At 42.0% G+C, this 23,149-nt stretch overlaps 1 long non-coding RNA gene across 1 annotated transcript; it reads left to right on the top strand.

The window, feature by feature from the left end:
- The first annotated feature begins 14,132 nt into the window (after positions 1 to 14,132).
- On the top strand, positions 14,133 to 22,926 carry LOC121351961. The gene is made up of 3 exons (XR_005954862.1): positions 14,133 to 14,235; positions 17,588 to 17,638; positions 21,060 to 22,926. It is a non-coding gene; the product is annotated as an uncharacterized LOC121351961 (long non-coding RNA).
- Positions 22,927 to 23,149: the final 223 nt, after the last annotated feature.

The raw sequence follows: 23,149 nt of genomic DNA on the forward strand, positions 1-23,149 counted from the left end.
CGACAGCCTTCAGTCAAGCAGGGAATTAAATTCAAAATTTGAAGGCCAAATATTTTATCCTTACCTCAAAGATTTTTATTCTTCAATTTAACAAAGAGGACTAATGCAATCCATAGTAAATAAATACAATGGTTTGCAATTGGTCTCTCATTTTCAAAAAAAATACTGAGAAACTTAGGGTTTTGAGTAAACAAATTTCATCACAAAGAAATAGGTGGCCACCATGGAAAATGTTCATGCCATTGGACAAGGAACAAAAACACATTTTGACCATAAATATCTTCTATTTTGAAATATCATTACAATATTCCATTAGTTGCAGAAGCTGAAATTCAGCTGTTTTCCATCCAAGCTCCTCTGTGGTCTGGACTTCATCAGAGAACATCACATTAAATGCACTGTGGAGCTCAGTAAGGACAGAGGTACCACATCATGCAAGACGGGATGTGGTGAGAGACTGCCCAGAGGAATGGGATGGGGATGCAAGGATCCTGCTCTGCCACTGGGCTATAAGTAGAGGCAATCAAGAATTTATGTCTGGCTGGAGAGATTATGATTGACTAGTTAAGTTTTTGATACACTCCCAAGATCTTCTCTTTAACAGAGTTGTCAGATGCAGCCTCAAAACAGAACAGCTTTGCTGGCCTAGGAGGCGGCTGAGGCTATGCATCCTTTGGGACTTTGGGGCAGGATAGGGCAGTGCATCTGGAAAAGCACCATGAATGACCTTCACCTCCACCTTCTCTAGTGATCTGTGTCTTGAAACAGAGCTGAGAGTGAGGTCCAGCAGACAGGAAAGCCGGGACAGCTGTGATATCAGGGCCTTGTGCTGCTGTTCTCAACAAGGGTTACATGTGCTGTAAGATGCATTGAAAGCTAGAAAGGATCAGGCAAAAGTGCTATTTCCTTACATTGTGGGATTCTTACTTTGTATTTCAGGCAGAGAACAGATGGAGGCAGCTGGAGTTAGGAGTGGCATTACAATATTCTTTGTGTTTATGTTATGATTCAATTTTTCAGCTACATAACGAGAGGAATCATGCTTTAATCCTAAAAGCAAAGAACAAATGTTTGCTGTGAAGGTTTTTATATTTTCACATACAGTAACAAACTTTTTTTTTTTTTATATTAAGATATTAAACTGTGAGGAACAAAAGGCCTAAGTTTAGATCTAGATATAGCTAAGTATTGCATAATCTTTCTCCACTTAGGCACTGTAATTTTTAGTAAATTAAGAGTAAACTCTTACCTATCTGGAACATAAACCCTATGAACTTAAAGCTATCCTGAAACAAACTTACTTTTCAGGATAATTTCAGGCATATTTATTACATGTTTTATAGATATAGATTAGATATAGATATAGATATAGAAGTAGATATAGATATAGATATAGACATAGATATAGATATAGATACAGATATAGATATCTACATGTTGACTGGTGTTAATTACTACCCAGTGGTAAAATCTGCATTAGGAAGAAGTTCTTCACAGAAAGAGTGATTGGATATTGGAATGAGCTGCCCAGGGAGGTGGTGGAGTCACTGTCTCTGGAGGTGTTTAAGGAAAGACTGGACATGGCACTCAGTGCCACGGTCTAGCTGACATGGTGGTGTTAGGCCACGGATTGCACTTGATGATCTCAAAGTCTTTTCCAGCCTAACTGATTCTGTGGTTCAGTGTGAAATAACATCTTTATCTTTAAAAAAACTGCACTCTCTAGCAAAAAAACTCAATGTACCTGGGATGTGGTACATGTGACATGGGACATCCAGCTTCACAAAGATAACTGATGTTGCAGAGAAGCTTACTTGTTCCTGTTCTTTCTCTCCATCTCCTCATTACTGATCTTCTCCTATGTCAGGTTTTGATCTTCAAGCAGTGAAGGAAGTGTCCAAGGCCAGACTGGATGGAGCTGAAAGGTGTGAAAGGTGTCCCTGCCCACAGCAGGGGGATTGGAATGAGATGATCTTTAAGGTCCTTTCCAACCCAAACTGTTCTATGATTCTATGAATCTGTATTTCAGTTCTTTGAGAGCAAATTTCTTCTTGTGCAGAGCCCATAGGTACCCGAGATTTCTGCTCAGTCTCTGAAGTTCAAAAGGCCATATATGCTTGAGAAAGGCCATTTCAAACATAATATTTGGCTCCGTTTGATTCAGGAGCTGCAAATTTACTAAAAATTATTGCTCTTCCTAAAACTATTGTTTTGTTTCTTTCTTTGGGAACATACTCACTAAATGCCCTACTTTATACTGGCTGTCTGTGTGTGTTCAATGTGCTTACACCATACTTGTCCTGATTATGAAAATGTTCATGTTTATCACAACCAAGCTATCTCTGTCACCTTTAAACAGAACTGGAAGGAAAACAGAGGGTCATTTGCTGAAGGCACTGCTGGTTATATTTAGTCCTTTGAAAGACAGAAAAATAAAAGGAGAAAGAGAGAGTGGAGCTGAAGCAGAATAAAATGAAGGAAAATAAATAAAAAGAAGGAAAGATTCCCAGTGCAGCAGCTCTATAATCTGGCCGAAGTGTCAGCCTTTGGAGCAGCATTTGAGGATTATTCGTCCCTACTGAGAGCAGGGAGGATGATAAAACAATAGGAAAATAACAGGCAGACACTCATCAGAGAAATGTTTTCCATTTGTAGTGAGGTTAGAAACAAATAATGAAAACAAGATCCAGTGCAACTTTTGCTTTTTCCACAAAGTTTTCCCTGCCAACAGACGTAATGTCACATGGATCTGGCTCTGCCGGCCTGGAGCCTCCACCAGACTGCCGTGGTGCCTCCCACCAGAGACCTGTGCTGCAGCAGGAGGTCCTCTCCTTGGCTTTCTGCTGCTCCCCACATCTGCTGCAAAGCCACTTTCCCTGTTTATTGTGAGACCATGCTGTCACCACCTGCCACTGCTGTCATTGTCCCCAGACCTTGGACCTAGGCTCTATTCATTCTTGCAGGGACCCATTCAGAGTCAGCCCATGCAGAGCAATTCCCTAAGACCTTCTCTAAGGCACTGTACAAACCCTTAGGCTAGCACAAGACAAGTACAGATCTAGAGCCCCCCTGGAGCACAGCAGATGCCCCATCTACCTGCCACAATCTCCACGTCCTCCTGAACCGAGAAGGGCCTGCTCCCAACAGATAAGAGTTATCCCCAGAACTTTGGTGTAACTGCCAGATTAAAGGACAAATATAAAAAAGTAACCTTTAAAACCACAGTATTTATATTGTAAAATCACTTATTTATGTCACAAGACAAACATCTCAGAGCAAAGGCATGATCCTGATTGCAGAGAGAAAATTAAACAGAGCACAGCTCAGCTCTGGGCATCTCACAGGCTGCAGACTCCACTGTGCTTCATTGCAGAGGCAGCAAAATTTTGCAGAAGGCATAGTCTGTGACAGTGTGAATGTGGAGGTGATCATACAGTGGATCAGGGTGTACAACCACAAGCAGGGCTTAGGTTGTGCAAGGCAACTGCTCCAGGACAGCAGTGCTTAGAGAACGTAGTATGCAAAACTGCAGCCCTGATCCTACAATGCATTAAGTGCAAATCCAGGTGTTCTTTGGGAATTTTGGGTTTCCACAATGCAATTGCACTCTCAGAAATAAGGGGAGAGAGAGAGAAAGAGAGACACAGAGACAGACAGAGAGAGACAGAGAGAGGGAAGCACAGGGTACAATGACAAGGTCTCTGTTAGAGACTGGAGACAACTTCATCAGAAACATTATGGTGAAAAAACTAATTATAACAACAGGTTGGTTTTTTTTATCAAATAAAGTCTTGACACTTCCTGAGTATTTAGGTAAGCTCAGATGCTCAAAAGCTATGGTAAATGAAATTAAACAATTGCTAATGTGGTTCAGTCCTATTTCAAATCAGATTAACATACTTGCAGTGTTCTCTTGCTCAATTGCTATTATAAAAAAAAAGGCAGAGATAAGCCTTCAAGATGTGTTTGTATTATGCATTTATCTTGATAAAGATAAATGCATAATACACACACACTCTGCAATATGAAATTATTATGAATAGTATTCATACTGGCAGCTCTTTAGCCTTATTAATTAGCCTGCACTGAACACAAATAAAACAACTAGCTTTCTGAAGATTTCCCCACCAGGGAATATGAAAAAACATAGGTTGATTTGACTGATTTTCTTGTCATCACTCTTAAACATGTGGAACTGAGCTTTTGTATCAAATTTGATATGCAAGATTTGACACAGAAAGTTTTTCTCCTTAACTGCTGTGAACTCAGAGAGACAACAAAGATATTAACAAAAATATGCAACGTAATCCACACAACATTCTTTTTTGGGCTCCTACAGGAGAGCATGGTGTGTTTCCAGTCTAGAGGTTTCTGTAAACCAAAGAATCCTTGTGACTGTGCAATCCTTTTGCTTAAATTGTTGTCAATGTGATCTGCAAGGTGTAGGATAGAAAGCAGAAATGTAGCTGTGCTGTATTTGCATTGCCCTCCAAACTGAGAGTGAATGGAAAAATTAAGAGCAGACTGGAAAAATAAAATCCCTGTTTCTAAACAATAAGAGCTGTGAGATATCCACTGTTTTGGTTAATATTTTTTCCATGTTAAAAAAAAAAAAAAAAAAAAAAAAGGTCTCTTTGTTTTAAGGTGTATTTATAGAAGGAATTCTCCTATTTTGCATTTTACCATGCCTCTAAAATTAATAAATGCACTCTTTTGGCTGCAGGCAGGGAGAAGCAGCAGTTCAGAGAAGAGTTTGGGCTGAAGGGCTTTGGGTAGGTGACCAGCTGACTTCCCACGCAAACCTCCAAGCCATGGCAAGGCTGGAGACTGTGCCTGGTGTCTCCAGCTGTTCTGTCCTGGCACCACAGACCACTTTTCTCCCAGAAATCTGTACATTAAAGGCTGAGCTTTCATTAAGCAGGAATAGCCCCCAGCTATAGATTGAGAGAGTCTCTTGACTTTGTGAAATGTCACATATTCATTGCCTCAAAAATTTGTAGCAACAGATGGAAAATGTGGGAAATCTTCCTAACCTAATGAGGCTTGTCTTACTTCTTGTCCAGGAAAACTGGCTACTTCCTTGCAGGGAGGACTGAGGGTATAACACTCCAGTTAGAAAAGATCATCTTTTTCCATCTTCAGAATGATTGAAGTCCCATGAGGCCTCAGGATGTTTTCATAATTATTTCCAGTTTCTAAAATTTCTTGTAAATACAACGTCCTGAGTCCCACCGATGTGAACAGACTAAACAGGGCTAGCACACTGCCAGTTCACTGCCAGCAGGCTGTGAAAGTGGAGGCAGTCAAATTCATCCTCTAGGAGGTTCTCAAGAGGGAGGAGAGACCTCCAGAACCACATGCACACTGTGGTTCACAGGGAACCAGTTCAACCAAAAGAGGGGCTAGGGGCAAACTGGTGCCATGTGGACAGCTGGGGAGCAGGGAGATAGATAAGAACTGCAGAGATGAGCTCTTTGAAGTGCAGATGCCATCCCAAAGTGCAAAAGGCCATACTGCTGACTGTTATTAGGAATGTTATTTAATCCACTGAATAAAATATTCAATAAAAATGCCAAATTCATACTGATTAATTGAACACCCCCTATAAAACTGCCTACTTACACAGTCTCCCACAACCTCTCCTCCATACCTTCATTTAAAGAGAAGAAAAACTTCAATATTGCTGTGTGGCAGTGAATGAGTGTGATAAAAATACCCATGTGAGAAAAATATCTTTTGATTACACTACAAAAATTAGGAAAAAAGATCCAGGGAGAGCTAGATGATTGGGTAAAGAGGTTTTGAATAAAGGGGAAACAATCTGGGGGGAAAAAAAAACAAAAAAAACACCCTAGGAAAAACCTGGGAAGCTAAGGCAAATCCGTTCTGCACAAAGCTGACCATCTGGAATGCGTTACTGAAGAAGAGATGTGGGATCACATAGATTGTTTCTGGAAAGGGAGGGGCTTGAGGGGCATGGAAAAAAACCCAACATGGTTGAATTAAGAGCCAGCCACAAACACTGAGCCAGATGGCTTTTTCTCTTCTTAAAATGATGTATGTTCCCATCATTCTATATCTCTGCTAATCGCTTTAACATAGGAGAACTGCATGGAGCAAGATGTTAAGGAGGAAGCAGAGGCATCTGGGTAAGGTGAAAAGAACTTTACTTCTCTTGTATGCCTCTCTGTCCTATAAACTGAAATTCAAAACAGGGAGTCTCTCTTATGCAATAGTACATCTGTTGCTGTTCTAAACAGCACAGAAACTGTTCTTTGGGCACAGAAACTCTTTCCGGACAATGCAGAGCAATCATTTGGATGTTTTGACAGGTTTCCAGCTGTAAGCCATATATTTGTTTTATAGCAAATTTTAGGTTAGTTCCTAGAATTTAAAACATATTCAATCTGCTTTTGTTTTATAATCTGTAAACACTTTTAGAGCTCTATTCTTTATTTAATGATAGATAGGCACAACACAGCTGTTCTCCAGTGGCCTGTATTTTCAGCATAGCCTTAATTTTTCCTACACCATTCAGAGTTTCAAATATGTTAGAAGAATATGGGACAAAATATCAGGAGACCAAATATGTCTGAAATATAGAAGATGAATGATTTTTCATTTATATCTGCAAGACTCTATACTGACTGTCCTTCACAGAACCCAGGGCCATAGAGGATGGCTTGGCTAAAGCCAGCACATGAGTTTGTTCCTATGGCTCAGCAGCAGATATTCATTGTAGCGCCAGGGTATAAACAAAACAGGCACGTCAACACAGAGCATCTTGAACAACTGCATGTGGTTTCTCAGAAAGGTCAAGTGCTGCATCAGCACGATATAAATGCTCCTGGTAGGCAAGACAAGGCAGCTCATTCAGTGCTGGTGTCTCTGCGTGGCACAGCCCCGTGCCACATCATCCCTCTGTGAGAAGAGACAAGGGCAGCAGGAGCCCTGGGAGCACAGTGATTGCATGGAAAGCATTGGTGCAATTGCCCAGCTGAAGTTCAATGCTGCTGCCTGCACAGCCCTGCCAGAGGGCTGGACTGGTACCTCTGTTGAAGGATGCCCTCTGTTGTGTCCCAGCACTCTTTCAGCAGGGCATATTATGACCTTCCCAACAGCAATAGAAAAGCTGTTTGTTACTTTGACTTCAGTTTATATTTCAAATGCTGTGATAAAATGATCTCCCAGCAGCAAGGAATGCAATGTGCCATTATAATGAACACAGCAGCCCCCAGAATGGGGTTGGCGCCCAAGCTACATTACAAATGCTTGTATATAATCTTCCTTTTAGAGAAACTACTCTGACAAACTGTAACTCTCTGGATGTGCCCGGCTCACGTTCCCCTCTGCAAACACTGAACATTCACAAATCAATCCCATGCTAAAGCAGGATAAGCAACAGCAATGTGTCCAAATTGGATGGAAACACAGTGAATTCTTTCCTTTATACCAACTGATTCTTCAAGGAACAGAATTTTTTTCCAGAAAATCTTTCCCCCTCACTTACAAAGTTTTAAGATAGGAAATCCTGTCAGCAGGAGGCTTGACAAGCTATTTGTTTTCATATATTCACATTAATAACTCAATCTTTCTCAGACACCACTCATCTGTTGAAAACAAGCTGCCCACATGCACAGGGAACCCTCTGCAGATATTGGCTGTGGCCTTTTCCTCTGGCCTCTTGGGAATTCTGAATTTCTGTCCCCAGACCTAAATCAGGTGACTCAGCCTTTTGTGAGTTTCAGTTGGGAAAGAAATGGCCAGACACACTATCTGAAGTTATTCCCTTTCTGTTGTCCGCTTTCCTTATCCCTCCAGCACCTCTCACTCCTTTGGGATATATAGGGCTGGAAACAGCCATCCTATAAGCTCTTTTGCAGCTGGAAATTTACCTCAGACAGGATTACCAGAGCAGTAATAGGTGGAGGGAGTGCTGGGCAGAGCAGCAAGAGACTGAGAACACCATATTGTCATTTTTATTATTATTGTTGTTGTCCTCAAGGTGGACCAAGAGACCAATGATGCATAAACATGGAGCAAAAAATGGTCACTACCCCCAGAAGCTTGCACTGTAAATATAAATATATAAAATATGAAATCTAGAAAAATATAAATATCCAGCATAAATGGGGTCCAAACAGGAATAAGTAGGGAAATAGTCTCTCATAGGAGGAACAGTGAGTGAGGATCCAATTTATAATGGGAAAAAAAACCAAGCAGACTGCACAAGAAAGTGCTGCATGGTCTTACAATAACTGCATTGTGGACAGGCATGAGAGTGCATTTGCTGAAAGATGGAGAGATGACTCTGCAAGAAGGTTTTAGTGCTACAAGCAAGAGAGTTGTAACCTTCATAATCCCAGCTGTGCTCTGGGGAAAAAAGGAGCTTTTTACATTCTTCACAAATAAACAGGACTGCATCAAAGAAAATACTGGCCCTACCACCACTTTTTTTGTCCTCACCTCCAAGACCCCAGCTTTTAGCTCAAGAGAGTGACTTAATTACTCCAAGCAATCCTAGAAGAAATGAAGTAAAGAATGGCTTTGTATCAAAACATGTCCTAGTAAATTAAAAGAACTGAAGACTGCTCAAGGCAAGCTGGGATTTATAAAATAGCTTCCCAAAGGCACTGATCCAAGGCCTGTTAGAGTTAACAGGAGCCCTTCCTCTGACTTCAGTGGGCTTAAGAGGAGGACTCCCACCCATCCCACTAAGGCTCTTATACACCTGACAACAAGTTTAAAGGATCCACCCTGCACAGATGATCAGCTTGCACCACAGAGCAGATGCACTCATCACAAACTCCCTTCAGAGGCCTGGAGATAAGGGCTGATGTATTGGGTGTGTGGCATACATGTATGTAACACAGGGGGTCACCTATTGAAATATAAAGCTTCAGAAGAGTAAGTTTTTGGTGCATCTAACAGAATATTCCTAGCACTCTAAGAGTTAAGCATTTTTGTATATTTGCATGAAACTCCCTTTGACTCCTTGACAAAGGGCTCATCCTTGCAGAAAACCCAGAAATTATAGAAGCTGCCACTTACTGCACTTTTTTCTGTATGTTGCGCTCAAGACATTCACACTAATGAAAGGTGACTTCTCTCACATGTCCTCCTCCTCCCTGCAGATATCCCTCAGCCACATGGAAATTTTTGCAGACTTTGGCACTGTCTGCACTCTGGCAAGTAAAAAAATTAAAAAAAAAAAAGAATCCCCAAACAAAACCCAGGCAGTATTAGTGACAGGAATTAGTTTACAAAACAGTACAGTGTGTCAGCAGCAACCAAGGAAGGAGAGCCACCCAGACAGTCCTGCACACAAGATTAATTGAGAAAAATAAAACTGATGTGCTGGTGAAGCAGTTTACAATGAAGAGTTTAACTTTTACTATGGTAATAGTCCAATTTGTAAATGGACTGGGAAAGATACAACAATCAGGGTAGCAAGGAATTATTCTGGAGACTCTTGCACTGATCAAGAGTAAAGATCAAGAGTTCAAGGTAGAAGGATGCAGGACTGTGCTTTGTCTGGAACATCTTGTGATACATGCTTAGGAAAAAGTGTAAATTCTCTTAAAGAAGATCAAGAAGAGCCATACATTAATGCCTTAGGCTGGCAATAAAACATTCACATAAGGATTGAAGCAAAAGTTAATCTGGCAGTTCACTGCACAGGTCAACAACAGTACCAGAGAACATGGTGAAGGCAGTCTGTCCCTTCTGAAGAGTTTCAGCTCACACTGACATGGACTCTTCGTTCTGCCTGCACAGCACCAGTGTGTATTATGTGTGTGACTAATTCTGGAACTTGCTGGGCAATGACTGATGACATTTCTCTGGGCAGACAGGCAAGGGGCAGCAATGGAGCAATGGAGATACCCCTAGAGCAAACTTGGGCTCATTACTTCCATTTTAGCAACTGCAGGTGGGAAGTGTCAGTCTTCTAACAGGCATTTTCACAGCAGGGGAAGAGCCCTCCATGTCTTTTTTTGTCAAAACCCCCATGTCACATCTGAGTAAAAACTTGTAAAGAGAGAGATATCAAACGTTTCACTTCAGTTGCTCACTTTCTTACCTATTAGCTGGAAAATTGTCATGCCTGAATATCAGTCAAGTGTTTATTTGTTTGTTTTAATAAGAAGCAAATACAAGTTTTATTTCTGAGGACTATATTTGTATATTGTTAATGATCTTTCCCATGAGCATGCCAGCTAAAGTTTGCATGAAAAAAAAAACCAGACTAAAGGATATCATTAAAATGGGTCCCGAGAACCTTTCAAATGATTCACAGTGGTCTTGTCCTAATTAAAATTGAATGTGAAAACAAACATGCTTGAAGTTTTCTAGGATGATTCTGTGTATTTATGAATTTTGTCAGTCTGGCCGGCCCATATGTGAAAAAATGAAGCACATGCAGTTGAAGTTTAAGATCCCAATCATGAAAGTAAGCTGCTTGAATTTAATTAACTTTGTAGGGAATGATACAAGTATTTGATCTCACAAATCCTTACAGCACTTGTAAGTACTGTAGCTTGTTAACTCATTGGAAGGAAATTCAATCTGAGTTTCAATATATGTCCATTACTGGAATAGAAAAGCATCTAATGTGCAAAAACTTCAGCCCTGAGTAAGACATAGCAATACTTAGGGCCCCACTCCACCTGCCCTCAGAGCTAGTATGCATATTTCCAAATTTATGCAAGGAAAATAATTGAAAGAGAAATTTCTTTTTAATGCAATGCATTTTTCTGTCTATTTGAACACAAGGATGGACTAACTGGAGGGCACTAAAAAGCTGGACATAGGTGATGGGTTGGCTAGAGAAAGTGAGTCATTGCCTTCCTGGTACAAACCCTTTGGCTTCACTTGGCTTAACACCGTAAGATGTTCAGAACAGCTGCAGACTGGATCTAAAACCAGCAAGCAGTTTAAATAGACAACCTGTGGAAAAAAATTAAATACAAACACCCATATCCCTGGGAAACCAGTAAGGCATTAAGGCAACACTGAACTTGTTGAGTAGAGCACAGCATTCCCTGTTACAAAATGGATGGATGTCCATACACCCCATGGGATGGGGTGAGGCATCTCTGAGTGGGGGGCTTCTGACTATTTCTGACTATTTCTTTCAACATATATGATACCATCCCATGAAGTGTATAGACATCTAACTTTTTTTAAAATAAAAAACTAGGTGGAGGAAGGAAGCTGGAACTCTGAGGATCTGAGGGGATTAATTCAGACGGGTGCTTGCACTCCTGCAGGAACTAAAGCCAGGAATCCTTCAGACTAAGGGTACCTACCTCATTTCTTTCAAGGAATGGAGTAAGATTAACTGTTTTCTTTCAAAGTGGCACCTACTTTTTGCCTCTTTGACTGGTGATGAGTACTCCTTAGGAAAACAAGAGATCAGAGCTCAAAATAACTGCAATAACTGCTAAAGCAGGGGAGGGAAGAAGAGACAAGGACACAAGCTCTTCTGTAAAAACTGCATGCCATTTCAGGGTCTTATAGTAGAGATCTGGGGCTGCAGAGAAAAAGGGACTGAGAAGATTTAGAGAAAGTGCACTGGTTTTGGATAAGGGCATTTGACGAAGACAAGGGAACACTGTGGCTCCCTCTTGTGAGATTAAGACTGTAGTTTATATTAAGAAGTCACAGATATGAGGCATAAACAGTTCTGCAGCAGTGAGAAGGGGATAGCCCTGACAGCACTTTTTGCTGTCATCTACTTTGCCAAAAAGATGTATCCTCTGTGTCTTCTCAGGGAACTGTGCACCCCTCTGGCTAATCTGACCTGACTGTGAGGGAAGCCCTGTACCTGCTGACCTGGACTGAGAATATCTCAGCAGGCAGCATAAGAGCTCAAGGGAAACACCTAGGAAAAGTAAAATTGCTTCTGGACTAGAACCATCCAGTCTGTCTGAATTAATTTCTGAATATAGCCCTCAAGGACAAATCCTGTTCCAATTCTAAGAATGACAAACCTCCCCTGCACTCCAGTGGGCTGTGGGAGGGATGGTATCTGCTGTACAAGCCTGGCTGAGGAATCAGCTGGGCAGTAATTGTATACTGCATTATGAATCTCAGTGCTACCGCAGGGAGGAGGACTAGTGGGCACAAGACCATCATCTTAACAAGCTGCCAGAGGGCACCAGCCCTGTCTTGCTGCAGCTCATCAACACCAGCCTAACAGCCTAGCCCAGCTTCCTGGGAATCCCCCGTACCTCCTTCTGAAAGTCTCCATGGTGCAATCCAGACCCACACCAGACCACACCACACAAAGAAGGAGACTGCAGCTGACCCCTATTCGTTTTGGCACAGTGTACACCATTCTGCAGGAGGCAATTGCTTTAATGCTGCAGGCAGCAATCTGCCAAGTTTCTCGATGCCTGGCACTCAGATGATACAGGTGCATCCAAAGCCCCAGGGGCTGGTGAGGGCTGGTGGAGAACTCACCTGGCTGGGTTCAAGATTGGGTCTGCAACCAGTGTTGGACGTGCCATGGTCTCTCTGCCAGTAAGATGCATTTGTCTGCACTTTTGCAGAGCCAGCATTTAACTTCACCCTGGTAAAAAGGCTGCAGAACACATATCCAGCATCTGTAATTCTCCAGTAAAGACAGCTGGGGCTTTGGAGCTGAACCTGCCTAGTGATAGAGAGTGCCATGTCTGGAGAATGGAGGCAATCAAAGCCTGACATCCTCAAGGACCAAATATCTCACAAATATTTCACTGCACACACAGTTTTCATAGGAATAAGAAGAAAGAAAGAACAAACTACATATGACAGGCATTAATTGGTTTGCACAGGCTAAACTCCACAAAGGTTCCTAGGACTGGTGACACTGACTGTTAGGTGCTCATTTTTACATACACATGGTCTAAAAAGGAGCTGTCACTGTTCCCTTTTGTATTGTATCCTTTATAAGAGGCTCAGGAACTGATTCTATTAATTTTGCAATTCATACCCTAATCTATCGCTTCCAGTGTTATCTGTGAAAAAAAAATAACTGTGATTCAAATTGCCACCACAACATGCAGCTTTTTTGTGTCTCTACATAAACAAACCTATCACCAAGAAAAAAAGGGGCCTATATATAAGAAGAAGTAACTCCTAGATTAGCAGTTAACTGGATTAGTTGTCACTTTTTGATCTGTTTCAGATGAAATCAGGGCTCCAGATAAAACAAGGTACTACAGAAGTCCACAGTCAGATGTCCCATTTACTGTCCCCACTCTTCTTGGTACCCAGTTCTCTAGCCACGAATGCTACACCAAATTTGACATCCGCATAAATAACTCCACCAACGACGCTGCCGCTACTTCGATCCACCGCTATCACAGAATTTGCAGCAACACATCAAAGAGATTCAGGACTTCTTTCTTTGCCTGTTCTGGCCGAGCCTGCCGAGCGGCGCAGCCCCTGCGGCCGGAGCGCGGCGGGAGCCGGAACGGGGCGCTGGGTGAGCAGATGCTGCCCCCTGCCTGGCTTCCCGCTTCCCTCCCTGCCTGGCTTCCCGCTTCCCTGCCTGGCTTCCCGCTTCCCTGCCTGGCTTCCCGCTTCCCTGCCTGGCTTCCCGCTTCCCTGCCTGGCTTCCCGCTTCCCTGCCTGGCTTCCCGCTTCCCTGCCTGGCTTCCCGCTTCCCTGCCTGGCTTCCCGCTTCCCTGCCTGGCTTCCCGCTTCCCTGCCTGGCTTCCCGCTTCCCTGCCTGGCTTCCCGCTTCCCTGCCTGGCTTCCCGCTTCCCTCCCTGGCTTCCCCCTTCCCTCCCTGCCTGGCTTCTCGCCTCCCGGCCCCGCTCAGCTCGCCTCGAGCCCAAGGACCCAGCTCGCAGCTTTTCCATGCTCTCCTGGGGTGGAATCATAGAACCACAGAGGTTGGAAAAGATGTGTAAGGACATCAAGTCCAACCGTGAGCTGCCCGGTCCACCACCACATCATTTCTCTAACCACCATGTCTGCATATGTTTTTGAATCCTTGCAGGAGTGGTGATCCCATCACTTCCCCAAAGCAGCCTGTTCCAATGCCTAACTATCCTTTCAGTGAATAATTTTTTCCTAATATCTAATCTAAACCTCCCCAGGTACAACTTGAGGCTGTTTGCTGCGTGTTACCTGGGAGAAGAGACCAGCCTCGCCTGTCTACAACCTCCCTTCAGGTTTCTCCAGAATAAACAACCCCAGTTCCCTTGGATGCTCCATGATCACATCTCCACTCCAAATTAGCAGGTATGCTACAGGAGGAAGTTCAAAAACAAGACAGTGGTAAAAGACAGGGGAAAAAAAAATAGTTATTTCCCTGGGAAAATAATTTTTGTAGGCTCCAGAAGGTCACTTTGACTGAACAGTTGCTCAAATTGCTGAGCATCATTTAAAAGGGGAAGGGCTTAAATCCATATCATAAGACAGTGGTAGATTATCTCAGATCTTTTTGGCCTGCACTACAGTCACTTTACCATACTTTATTAGATTTTGGGGTTTTTGCATTTTCTGTTTTGAATGACAACCAAGTCTGTAGCATCCTGTTATAACTGGAATCTGCAGCTTGTTGGAGAAATTGTACCTAAGCAGATAAGCTGCAATAAAGTTCCTTCGCTATTTTGCTCCTTCCAGCTGTAAAAATCAACACTGCAAATCCCACTGGTTTCCTTCCAGGGTCTGCTAAAATTCCAAAAGGAATGCAGCTTCTTTTTCCAAAAAACCCAGTCAAAGTGAACCTTAAATGCTGTAGACAGAACTTGGACAGTGTAGCAGCACATTCCCCCACCCCTCTCTGCGCCCATGCTTAAGTCATAACCACCAGTGGGAGTTGAGATGGCTGCATCCAGCTTGCTCTGGACTTGGAGGGACAGATGACAACATGGGAGCCAAGGACTATCCAGAAAGGTGTCCTAGAAGCCTTGCTGCTCTGCAAATATAAGTGAATCATTGTACCTCATAAATAGTGGGAAGCCCTCTAATCATGCATGTGACACTCCTGTGGACCTGCTCCAACACCTCCACATCTTCCTTGTGCTGGACCCCAGAGCTGGATGCAGCACTCCAGGTGGGATCTCACCAGCACAGAGTAGAGGGGCAGAATCCCTCCCTCACGCTGCTGCACACACCTCTTTGGATGCAGCCCAGGACACAGCTGGCTTTCTGAGCCACAAGCACACATTGCCAGGTCATGTCCAGTTTTTCATTCACCAGCACCCTCAAGTCCTTCTTGGCAGGGCTGCTTGCAATCTCCTCCCCTCCAGACTGTTGGTACTGAGGGTTGCTCCAACCCAGGTGCAGTACCTTGCACTTGGGCTTGTTGACCATTGTGAGATTTCCATGGGCCTACTTCTTGAGCTTCTCCAGATCCCTCTGGATGGTATCCCATCCTTCATGTGCCAGTTACACCACTCAGCTTGGTGTCAGTGGCAAACTTGCTGAGGGTGCACTGATCCCACTGTCTTTATCACCGATGAAGACATAAAATACACTGTTTCCAGCGTGGACTCTTGAAGGACAGCACTTGTCACTGATCTCTATTGGAACACTGAGCCATTGACCACCACCCTCTGGATGTGACCATACAATTAATCCCCCATCCACCTAACAGTCCACCCATCAAATCCTGCTCTCTCCAACTTAGAGAGAAGGATGTTGTGGGGGATCATGTCAAAGATCTTACACAAATCCAGACAGATGACATCCATACCCATTCCCTTATCCACTGATGTAGTCAACCCATCATAGAAGGCCACTATTCTGGTCAAGCACGATTTAAATGTGGATAAGTTGTGCTGGTTGTCCCAAATCACTTCCCTGTCCTCCATGTGCCTTAGCAGAGCTTCTGGGAGGATCTGTTTCATGATATTTCCAGGCACAGAGGTAACAGGCCCATAGTCCACAGAGCCCTCCTTTCTCCCCTTTTGAAAAATGGGTACAATGTTTCACTTTTTTTCTGTCATGAAGGAATTCACCTGACTGCCTTGACTTTTCAATGTCACTTATTGCCAAATAAGCATGGCGTATAATTTACCTGCTATCTGCAATGAACAGGAGGAAGCCAACAAGCAGCTCTACATTGTTGATACTTGAACCCACAGTGCTGCCAGCTTTGGTCATCCTTACATGCAGATTTGCATACTCTGCATCTCTGCCAGAATGCAATTTCAGGTTCTGTGTGGACAAAAGCCAAGGATTGGAGAAGGGAAATGGAGAGAAACATGAGTAGTTCTAAGGATTGGGGAGATTTGTCATCCATTTCTAGACCAGAGGAGGGCAACTGAGGGTCCAATAATGGGAGAGAAAATGAGGAACATCTAACCATGCAGCCAAAAAGTTAAAAATGTGAAAGTACCAAAGCAGACCCTGATTCCTGAGCAAATAGCTGCACCAAAGCATCACATTGTGGCTTGGAAGGGCTGCCATCTTGCCATAGCAGGGCAAGAATTCTCTCAAACTTATTTTTCCCATTGCACTGAGAAACCTGGAAACATCTCAGAGGAACTCAGAGAACATGACTTCTCTGTATAATTATATAGACATATAAAGACATCTGAATGGTTTAAAAGCTGTAGGAAAACATTTTATTTAGAGACAGGGTAAAATTATGACACCATCAAAATGCCAGGCATTATGGGTCACTGCCTTCACCCATGAGTCAAGATCTTATCAGCTATCTTCAGCTGAAAATATATAATTATCTCAACTATGCTTAACCAATGAAAGCCTGCAAAAGAGTAACTTCAGATTGGACCTATAATTTTTCCTTTTGATGATCAAAACACTTGTTTCAATTTTGCTTTAATTTCACTGAAACTTAAATTTTAAAATGAGTTTTTTTAAAAAATCCAACTGAAAAGTTGAAGTAGGATATTTGAACAACTTCTAGGCATTTTAAAAGAGATTTTAAATTTATTGAAATTGTCATTTTTCAATACAGAGTTTGAAAAATTAGCACTTTCTAGTGAAAAATCATTATGCTGGTCAACTTCTGAGCAACTCTACCACTGTCACATTGTGCCTTTCACTATGAGATGTTGCCAGTAGGACTTGAGGGTAACGGTCCTGCTGATGATTTTAGTCTGTTTAGATAATGAACCCAGGTAAAATCTCTGCCAAAATGACTGGCTAGGCAGCTTTGTCCAAGATGTATTGGTGACTGGGCAGGACGCTTACCCTGCTGTGGCTGACAGGACAGGTGAGTCACCCACTGCACCTCACTGCTCATGCACTGCTGATCCAGGCCGGCACAGCAATGTGCCACGTGCACACCTGGATGTGCCCATTAGGTTCCATCTAAAGATAAAGAATTTTTTTCCAGTGAGAATAATCATTCACTGAACTATGTTCCTGGGGTTGTGGTAGAGTCCCTGTAACTGGAGGTTTTGAAGACGTGATTGAACAGCGTGGTTGCTAATCCCACCTACACTCCCTTTCCGATAAAAGATTGGACTAGGTGATCTTCTGAGGTCCCTTCCATCCTGGACTGTCCTATGATTCTATGATTTATATGCCCACACGCCCATTAGGATATGAATAGTAAGTACAACTTATTCCAGTAAATGTTGGGTCCCTAATTTTTTGGCACTTTTCTATGAAATAGGTCTTCACACAGGAATGAAGAACACTGTTCTCCAAGACTTCAGGAGACAAGGTGAGTCCCAGGAGAAATCTGGAAGTGAGAGTTTTACTGAGTTTGGCAGATGAGGGCTGTTCCTCTTGTCCTACCCAGCACAGCTTTCAGATGCTGTCAGGGGATGTGACAAGAGCACTGTGAAAATGATCTGAAGCCCAGAGTACTCCCAGGGTCACGGAGAGTCTGCTCAGTATCCCTGTGTGCTGCTGAGAGCCTGTGGGGCAGCAGCTCTGTGAGAAATGTGAGAAAGGATTCATTCTGACTCTTTAAAACAAGCCATTACAGATTCTGTTGGAAGGATGGGCCAAATTCATTAAAATGTGAAATATTGTAAATTTATGAAATTCAGTAAAATACAGGGCTTCAGAAAATGCCAGCAAAACACAGTGTCAACACACTGGAATAGGCCAATCCTGGAACAGGCCTTTTAACATTTTAATACTATTGTCCTTAAACTTCTGGAAACAAATGATGATTGAAACAACAACAGGAAAATATTCCTGGATATTAAATAATGAGGGAATCCTCACTAACAGCATCTACAGACATCCACTTCAGTAACAATTAATAAAGTTTAAGTTTCAAAATAATGCCCAGGCTACACTGGTGAACTGACTTCTCTTACTCAGGGTTTGAGCCAAGTTGTGGCACACCAAAGAAAGCTAACAGTAGCTTCAGCAGACAGGTGTGATTCCAATATAACATCCATTCCAAGTGTATGGTCAAAAACAGAAGAAAAGAATTCTTGAGAGGACTCTTGCCTGTATGAGTGATAATTTAAAATTATTAAGGCTATATTGGTGCCACACCAAAGGACTCTCAGGCATAATAGTGTACCAAGCAAATGGGGTTTTTTGAGGTATAAAAATGCCCTGTTTGAAACAAATTTTCTACTTCAAAGCTTGCAATTTTCATTTTGGCATATCTTGCATCCTTCTTCTGCTTTTACTTTTTTCTCATTGATTATGTTATTCTTTTATTCTTTATTTTGTTTCACTACATTTTTTTGTCCCTTGGAACTGCTTTAACTACGCAGAAAGAAAACATTCTAGCTGCTATATTTATTAGGGTCTCCCCACTATGAATGAAAAATTAATTTAGAATTTGTTTTGAACTTGTCATGTGGCAAGAAGGATGGAAGAACTAATCAGAACTATCAGACCTGCCAGCCCCTTGAGAAATCTGCTGTGTGTCTAAGCTGCTAGGAGGTAGAAAATGAGAATAAAATTAAGGTCCCACCCATTAAAGGCACAAGCCTTGGTTCATGTGTCTTTGCAAAATGGCCATATTTATATTCAATAGTGAGTAATAAGGTTTCCAATAATTCCCTGTAAAAAGATGCTTTTAAACATAACTAAGAGTTCATCTTTTAAAGATCATCCATTTAAGTAATGAGAGCAAAGGCCAAAAAATGGAAGGAGGGACTTGAGAAGGACATGGCTGCTATGCCCTGTGAGGAAAATCTCTGGGCACAAAGTACTCTATTTGCTGCTCTGTGAAATGGAAATATTTGAGAATTCCAGTTGAAACCAAGGAAGATGCCTGGAGACAAAACCCCAACTATTTTTGCACTCTTTGATGTCAGCTGAAAAGCAAAGGCCAAGCAGTCTCAATCTGCAAAGCTGAGCTGAATCTGGAGAGAGGCATTCCTGACTCATGAGTCACTTGGCTTATGCCAGCCAGGGCACATCCACACTCAGGCTTGCAACAAGCATTGTGACAGATGTAGGAAATAACAAGCACAACGCTCTTCAGATGGTGCTTTCTAGCATGGAGTCACAGGGAGTAAATTCAAACATTGCAAACATTTTTCCAAAATTCAAAGCAGAATGTGGGTGCTCCAACTCCCCCCTGACTTCAGCAGCTCTGCCCTTCCTTCCAGGAGCCAAGGACCTGGAGGGCATGCACACATCATGCAGCTTTTGTTTCAGCAAATGATGGGGGGTGTTTTGTTGCCATTGAGAGGCCAAGTTTAGGAATCAGAAGGTTCACAGATACAGCACCAAAACAAAGTGCTTCTTACACTGTTGTACCTCTCTGGCCTTACATTTCGTCCCTATCAGTACATTAAACAAATTACCTGGTTTCCTTACAAGTGAACCTGATTCCCATAAGGTTCCAAGAGGAGGACTGAGTTTTGCTAACCATATTTAGGAACACAATAATTTCTAGATAGCTCAGGCCAGAAGTCCATTTAGTGCAAAACACTAGGATAATGTGATTTACCAGAGGATCTACCCAGTTATAATCATCTCAATAAATATCCTTTCCAAAGTCAGCTTCTATCACAGGGGAGTAGTATTTCTTTCTAGGCTAAGATCTGGGTTACAGAAGCTCCAACAAATTCTAGCACTAACAGTTCTGTTATGTATAGGACAATGATAGAAATAGTATATCATAAATGTCAGGATCAAGTTCTCATAAAATATAGGACTAATCATAGGGACAAAATTAAAGAAAAAACAATCCACCTTGTTATGAAGTGGCTGTTCATCTTCTACATGGTGAGATGGGCAGGCAGGTCATCGGGTCATAATTTCATGCTTATCCACTCTAATACCAATTTCTCTCCTAAATCAGTCCTGTCAGTTCAAGAATTTTTCAATTCTTTATCTTGTTCGTTCTTCTGAAACTGTTCAAGCTAATTTATTCTTCCTTTGAGGACCTGGATGCATATTGAATTTTAAAAGGTGTCTTTCTTCCAGTCTTTCAAGAAGATAAATTTGCATTAATTACAATACAGTGACATTAGAGTCTTCAGGAAAGGCTTGTTTGGATTATTGACTGGACCCAGAATACAACTGCCAATAAATCCACACATCATATTTATACATTTACTAAATCATTCTTCCCACATTCCATTATCCTCTATCTTCTATACCATCTCCAAAGCCAACTTAATAGTTATTTTGAGAAAGTTACAGGAAATCTAAAGTTTGCAGTCAAAAATAACTTGTCACTAAAACAATGTACTTCCTAGGGTGCTTAAAATAGCTTTCACCTTTAAAGGTATGGAAGTCATTCTAATTTCCAAATGCATTTATAAAATCCTTCAAGTACTTCAGCTGTTTATGATATCATTATCTCTGTGACAATGACACAGACACAAAGATAATGGATTCATTTCTTCTCAACAAGACTGTTGACAGGTTGATTGTAAGAAACCCTTTCTTTTATAGTTCCTACTTTTATTTCCTTTCATGGCTTTCAATATACACTTTCCATATTACAAAAAGCAAACAAATTGGCTTATTTTCTTAAATACCTGTACAGAAAAAGCTTCACCTATCTGGATAGGATTTTTTTCTTCACTCAGTAGCATGCATAGTAGATAATGATTCAGTCAGATCACTTAGGTTTTTTAATTATTACTTTCATAGTGTAACTCTAATCAAAATGGAAAATCATAACAGCACTGTGTTCATCTTCATGTCCCAAGGACCTACACAGTTACATCCCATGAGAAATTCAAATTACTGGTTTGGTGACTTATCTGGTTGCTCTGGTGGCACTTCAGGACTCAGCAGGGTGAAGCTACAGCATGAGGAAAGGGACATGATGTGTCCCTGGACTGTGTTCCTGCTGCCAAGGAAGCTCATAGTGGCTGACAAATGTACAGACAAAGCTGCAGGGCATGGAGCTTCAGAGCCAGCGCTTGTGACTGCTCACACTTCCAGGCACAGATGCACATCTGGTCACAGCTGTACTTTGAAAGACACAGAAATTGCTGGTGTCATTGCTTGTGTCTTGTCTAGAGTGAAAATCTGACCAAGAGCCAAGCAAAGGAGGACTGTGGAGGCTATTCCCTGTATTGGATCTTGTCTAATCACCTGCATGTCACTTTCATAGAAGTTCTGTAACCAGTCCCTGATGAACATGTTTGCTACAGAATAAAGACAATGCATAGACCTACAATTTTGCTTCCTCTTCTTCTTCTAGCTTAGAAGTGAAAAGAAAACAGTATTAAAGTGAAGCAAAGTTGAATGACTGCTTTTTCCTCCCCTCTTTTCCAAGAGAGTGTGGATGTTGCACTCACCATTTGCCAAAGCTGAGAGCTACACAAACACCCCACCAGGACCAGAATCATCCTTCACTGCTTTTCCTGCCCAGGCAATCTCAATGCTAAGTACAAAGAGAAGTAGTGCTTCCTAAAGACACCATTAAAAAAGCAGTTAATATAAAAGAAAGGGAGACTTTTCCCCTAATTTCTGTAAAGAATGTCAGTTTCCTTTTAAGAGTTTGCCTTTCACAAATAACCAATTTTAAATTACTGAAAATTCAAAAGGATTATATTGAAAAAATCTCAGTTTTTACTTCAGGTGGACCTAATTTTATTTTGACTCTTCATAATTAGATGGGGAACACATTTTGTGATTGGAAATATATATAATATAAAACATCAAAGAAAAATTGCATATAAGAGCTATCTATAAATTCCATTAAGGTAAAATATTAATTTTTCAAACTTGAATGGACAGTTTTAACTTCAACAGGATCCTTCATTTTCACATAATCTTAGGATATGATATTTTAAGGTTGACAATGCAGCACATTGTAAGAGAATATTTGACTGAAAAATCACCACTAAATAAAAATGCAGGCAGATCAGGTCAGGGCCATTTTGCATTCATTCAGGACAAAGGGAAGTGTTTCCTCTCAGGGTCCTTGCCCTTGCCAAGCCTGATGCTGTTGGCAGCAGCAGCTCCAGCTAATGTAAAATTAATTTTACATTAGTTGAAGAGTGGTGGGTAAATTTGCTGGTATCAGCCATTGCACCCTGCAGCACATAAGCTGCTGCTGTGAATAAAAGACTGGCTGGGCTCCTCTGGAGAGCATCTTCCTTCACACCGCCTTGGCCTGGCTCTGCAAAAACACCTCCGGAGCTGGTAACCATCTCCCAGCCCTCGGGCTTGCACACGAACCTCCGCTGTGAAGTGCTGGCACACGACTGAAAGGCTTTTTGCGTGTTAAACTTAATGATTTGCTGTGCCTAAACCGAGGCAGCTGCAGGACTGCCCCTGCCCAGCCCTGTGCTACGAACATCACCCACAAGGAGGAGCCCCACTTACAAATAATTCATTTAGAGAAAATACCAGAGTTCTGCCTTGGCCGTACCCAGGCTAAAGAGATTAGCGAAGAACCACTCACTGATAAAAGAAACAGTGGCGTTCTTTTCAACTAAACTCCCAACAGAAGGAAGATTCGCCAGATAGGGGATGTTTGCCTAATTACATTATCCCAACTTTTCCCAATTACAAGGAGAACAAATGTTTTGTGACTGGAAATGAACCCAAAGAGAAGGAACATCAAAGACCAGCTGCCTACAACAAAAGCCTACAAAATAATTTTTTTTTTCCTTACACTCAATTAGTTACGATGCCAAGCACGTTTTGCCCAGGCAGGAAGGTGTGATTAAGTGAAACTGCTTCCCTGGGAACTACAGCACGATGGAGAAAGAAACACAGTAAAAGTTAGTAGAAAGATTTACACTATAAAGCTACTGCATGAATGTGCAATGTTATGAATAAA

Source organism: Pyrgilauda ruficollis, unplaced genomic scaffold (genome assembly GCF_017590135.1).
Source record: "Pyrgilauda ruficollis isolate IOZ18807 unplaced genomic scaffold, ASM1759013v1 scaffold18, whole genome shotgun sequence".
NCBI classification, from domain to species: Eukaryota; Metazoa; Chordata; class Aves; order Passeriformes; family Passeridae; genus Pyrgilauda; species Pyrgilauda ruficollis.